This window comes from Mus caroli, chromosome 11 (assembly GCF_900094665.2).
Source record: "Mus caroli chromosome 11, CAROLI_EIJ_v1.1, whole genome shotgun sequence".
In the NCBI taxonomy this organism is placed as follows: domain Eukaryota; kingdom Metazoa; phylum Chordata; class Mammalia; order Rodentia; family Muridae; genus Mus; species Mus caroli.
Genome location: NC_034580.1, coordinates 94,801,150 through 94,806,592, shown reverse-complemented (window position 1 = coordinate 94,806,592; position 5,443 = coordinate 94,801,150). Strand labels below are relative to the sequence as shown.

The 5,443-nt window shown below is 47.3% G+C and overlaps 1 protein-coding gene across 2 annotated transcripts in view; it reads right to left on the bottom strand.

Moving 5' to 3' along the window:
• Wipf2 (WAS/WASL interacting protein family member 2) overlaps positions 1–5,443 on the bottom strand; it is a 41,953-nt gene that overhangs the window by 15,126 nt on the left and 21,384 nt on the right. The gene's annotated exons all lie outside the window — the stretch shown is intronic.

Below are 5,443 nucleotides of genomic sequence, written 5' to 3'. Positions count from 1 at the left end.
CGAACTCAGAAATCCGCCTGCCTCTGCCTCCCGAGTGCTGGGATTAAAGGCGTGCGCCACCACGCCCGGCTCCTGACTGCAGAATCTTATCCCAGCATAATCTGCTGCCTTCCTACCACTCTGTCTTCTATACAACGGTAAACAGTTGCTACTGATAGCCCTACCCCAAAACTGGGGAGATAATGGTTCTGCAAACTTAAAGGCACATGGTTAGCAGACACTGAGCCAATTTTCCAAACTTTGTTTTCTGTTTTTTTTTTAATGTTTATTTATTATTTATTTTGGCTTTTCAAGACAGGGTTTCTCTGTGTAGCTCTGGTTGTCCTGGCACACTCGCTGTACACCAGGCTGGCCTGGATGTCAGAGATTCCCCCTGCCTCCGCCTCTGGACTGCTGGGATTAAGGGTGCACTAATTTTTCAAACTTTAAAATGTTATTTGTCATTACTATGTGTGTCCCTCTGAACACGCAGAGGTCAGAGGACAACGTACTGGAGCGGGTTCTTCCCTTCCACTGTGGGTTCTGGAGACTAAACTCGGGTCACCAGGCTTGTACATCAAGAGGCTTGTATACCTGTCAAACCTGAGCCTGAGTCTTACATGGTTGTACGACTGGTTTTGTGTGTCAACTTAACATAAGCTGGAGTTATCACAGAGAAAGGAGCCTCCCTTGAGGAAATGCCTCCATGAGATCTAGGTATAAGGCATTTTCTCAATTAGTGATCAAGGGTGGGAGGGCCCACTGTGGGTGGTGCCATCCCTGGGCTGGTTAGTCTTAGGTTCTATAAGAAAGCAAGGTGAGCAAGCCAGTAAGCAGCACCCTCCATGGCCTCTGCATCAGCTCCTGCCTCCAGGTTCCTGCCCTGTGTGAGTTCCAGTCCTGACTTCCTTTGGTGATGAACAGCAATGTGGAAGTGTAAGCTGAATAAACCCTTTGCTCCCCAGCTTGCTTCTTGGTCATGATGATGTGTGCAGGAATAGAAACCCTGACTAAGACGATGCTGGTGTGATTGCCTCAGAGTCCCTGCCTCTTTCAATTCCCTTCATCTTTCTCTATGTCACTTCCCCAAGTTCCATCCTCACCCTCTGTCTACATGTTTCTGAGCAAAGCCAATCATGGTTTGTACACTATATAAAACCCCCCTGATCTGCGAGGGCAATCATGTCCATATGTATATATGTATGTATGCGTGTGCACATGCATGCAGAGACCACAGATTGATGTCATGGGTCTTCCTCAAATGCTCTCACCTTTGTTTTTTGTATCTGTTTGTACTGTATGTGAGTTCTGAGACCAAGTCTCACTACACAGCCTTGGCTGACCTGCACTCAGAGACCACTCACCTCTGCCTCCTGCTACACTCAGCTTCTGTTTTATTTAAACAGAAGTGCTAGAGTAAGCCGGGTGGTGGCGCATGCCTTTAATCCCAGCATTTGGGAGGCAGAGGCAGGCTGATTTCTGAGTTCCAGGCCAGGCTGGTCTGCAGAGTGAGTTCCAGGACAGCCAGAGCTACACAAAGAAACCCTGTCTCCAAAAAAAAAAAAAAAAGAAGTGCTAGAGTAAACTGAGACCCTCCCTCCTGCTAGTACATGAGAAATTCATTCACTGACTGGGTGACCTGTCTCTCCAACCCTCCCAGTTTTTCATCTTACCCTCATGTCTGACCTCAACTCCACATGCACATCAACAGATACAGTACATCCCCAAATGAATCCCCACACACCTAAAATGTAACGCACCGTTATGGTTCTGAATGCACTTGGGGGGGGGGGTGTTAGTGTGTGTTCGTGCTAGGGACCAAACTCAGGGCACTATGCAGTCTAGGCAAGTGTTCTACCACTCAGCTATAGCCCCAGTTCATCTGTTAAGTCTTAACACCATTAATTAAGTGTGGAGCTGGTGTTTTCAGTTATTCCATTTGTGCCTGTGCATGCACATACTGCATGTGCTCACGTGTGGAGGTAAAAGTCAGCTTTCAGGAGTCAATTCTCTTCCTCTACCATGGGATCAATCTCAGGCTGCCAGGCTCTGGCACACATCTTCAGCTGCTGAGCCATTCTGCCAGCCCAGGGGTAGAGCTTTTTAAGCTCTTAATGAACCTTTCTGTAAATCATTAGAAATCCAAACCATCCTAAAGCTGGGTATGGTAGCACACGCTCCTGATGCCGTCAGCCGGCTGAAATCTCAGGATCTGGAGTTCAGGTCCAGCCTGATTTACAATGAGCATAACTATGCGCAAAGGCTCACGGATTCTAACATGATTCTAGAGCACAGGGAAAGCCTGCAATCTACAGAGCCTTAACATATAAAGATGCTTTACAAACTGTGGTAGTCCAATATGCTTGGCCCAGGGAGTGGCACTATTAGGAGGTGTGGCCCTGTTGGAGTAGGTGTGGCATCGCTGAAGGAGAAGATGTGTCACTGTGGGAGTCGACTCTGAGAGAGCTCCTGGCTGCCTGAGGATGTCAGTCTTCTGACTGCCTTCAGTTCAAGATGTAGAACTCTTGGCTCCTTCTGCAGCGCCATGTCTGCCTGGACACTGCCATGCTTCCTGCCATGATGATAAGGGACTGAACCTCTGAACCTGTAAGCCAGCCCCAATTAAATGTCCCTCATAAAAGGTGTGTTAGTCATGGTGTGTCTTCTGAGCAATGGAAACTCTAAATAAAACACAAACCAATAGTTAAATAATCCAAGGAAATGACCATACTGCACAAAAGAAATTAAACAGGAAGCAGATATTTACATTTTTTTTAGCAACATTTAGGATTAAAAAGAATGCAGCAGGGTCTGAGAAAGTGGCTCCAAAGTTTAAGAGCGTTTGCTCCTCTGGAAGAGGACCTGGGTTCAGTTCCCAGCACTCACATCAGTCAGCCGATAACACCTTTACCTCCTGCTCCAAATCTGACATTCTACTATGGCCTCCTCAGAAGCCACCAGGCATACCTGCTGTGCACATACATACAGGCAAGCAAACCATTCATATGCATAACCTGTATGTTTTTTAATTTATTAAGAAAGCAGGCCAAGCCGGGCGTGGTGGCGCACGCCTTTAATCCCAGCACTCGGGAGGCAGAGGCAGGTGGATTTCTGAGTTCGAGGCCAGCCTGGTCTACAGAGTGAGTTCCAGGACAGCCAGGGCTACACAGAGAAACCCTGTCTCGAAAAACCAAAAAAAAAAAAAAAAAAAGAAAGCAGGCCAAGCCGGGCGTGGTGGCGCATGCCTTTAATCCCAGCACTCGGGAGGCAGAGGCAGGTGGATTTCTGAGTTCGAGGCCAGCCTGGTCTACAGAGTGAGTTCCAGGACAGCCAGGGCTACACAGAGAAACCCTGTCTCGAAAAACCAAAAAAAAAAAAAAAAAAAGAAAGCAGGCCAAGCCGGCAATGGTGATGCACGCCAAAAGGTTTTCCACAAAAAAAAAAAAAAAAAAGCAAGCTAAGAGTCCATACAAGTTTACCTATAGTTTACAACTGTTGACTATGGGGCTCATGACAACAGGACCGCCACTCAGTACTCCACAGAGCCTGGCACAGAGAGGAAAAGTGCAAACCGTTCAGATGAGAGCTGGGGATGGTCAGAAGTTGAGCCAGGAGGACTAGTTATATTCAGACCAGCTTGGGCTGCACAGAAAGACCCTGTCTTAAACCCAAAACAACAAAGGCTGAGCATGGTGGTGCACACCTTTAATTCCAGATCTGAGGAGGCAAAGGCAGGCAGATCTCAGAGTCTGAGGCCAGCCAGGTCTACAGTGAGACCTGGGTCAAACAAACAAACAAACAAACAAAACCTCAAGGAGCTGAAGAGATGGATCAATGGTTGAGGGCACTGGCTGCTCTTCTAGAGGACTGGGCTCAATTCTTAGCACCCACATGACAGCTCATCATTGTCTGTACTCCAGTTCAGGATCTGACAGCCTCGTCTGGGCTCCTAGCACACTAGGCATTCACCTGGTACTCAGATACATGTAAGCACATCACCCACACATAAAAGAAAACAATTTAAAAAACTGTAATGAACTGACTGGGAGCAGGAGAGATGAAATGGTAGCAGAAAAAACAACTATCACCTGGGATCTTCATCCTCTCTCAAGGCAGTCAGAGAAAAGAGACTAACCTATTCAGATTTTGTTGCTGTGTTTGTTTGTTTGGTTTGGTTTTTTTTGTGACAGGTTTCTCTGTGTAGCCCAAACTGTCCTGGAACTTGCTCCGTAGTCCAGGCTGGCCTTGAACGCAGGGATCCACCTGCCTCTCACTTCCAAGTGCTGGGATTAAGGTGTGTGCCACCACCGCCCAACTGAGACTAACCTACTTATAGAAGAGATAGTTATGAGGACTGCTCCGAAATGCAAACCAGCTGAGGCAGCCAGGCTTGTTTGTTCTCTATCTACATTGCCTGCTACTAAATGTGTTTATGAATGAAACTCCAAAGTGTCTGCAAGAATCCAGGATGCAGCTGGGCAGCTGCTCAGGATGGCAATTCACAAAAATGGATTGCACTGCAAGTTACAGGCTAGTCTGACCTATGTAGCAAGCTCTAGGCCAGTCACATAGTAAGACCCTGTCTCAACATTCGAGGAGAAAATTTTTAGATAAAATTTAAATATTTATTAAAAGTATAAATGGTATTTAAAACAATTAGTGGACATGGTCATCACATGTCCGTAAATCCCGGCAGTTAGAGGAATGAGGCAAATTTAAGGCCGGCTTGAACTACACAGCAAGATTTTGTTGTTACAAACTGTACTGGCTAGTTTTGTGTCAACTTGACACAGGCTGGAGTTATCACATAGAAAGGAGCTTCAGTTGGGGAAATGCTTCCACGAGATCCAGCTGTAAGGCATTTTCTTAATTAGTGATGAAGAGGGGAGGTCCCCTTGTGGGTGGTGCCATCTCTGGGCTGGTAGTCTTGGGTTCTATAAGAAAGCAAGCTGAGCAAGCCAGTAAAGAACATCCCTCCATGACCTCTGCATCAGCTCCTGCTTCTTGACCTGCTTGAGTTCCAGTCCTGACTTCCTTTGGTGATGAACAGCAGTGTGGAAGTGTAGGCCGAATAAACCCTTTCCTCCCCAACTACTTCTTGGTCACGATGTTTGTGCAGGAATAGAAACCCTGACTAAGACACAAACAAAAACAGAACTATAAGAGGGATAGGTGCTGGAGAGATGGCTCAGTGATGAAGAACATGCATTGTTCTTGCAGAGGATCCAGGTTCCACTCTCAGCAGCCATGTCTGGCTGTACACAGCTGCTTCTAACTCTGTCCTGAGGATCCCAAAGCCCTCTTCTGCCTCCTGGAGCACCAGGCACGCACGTGGTGCACATACTTACACGCAGGCAAAACACTCATCCGGCTGGGCGTGGTGGCGCACGCCTTTAATCCCAGCACTCGGGAGGCAGAGGCAGGCGGATTTCTGAGTTCGAGGCCAGCCTGGTCTACAGAGTGA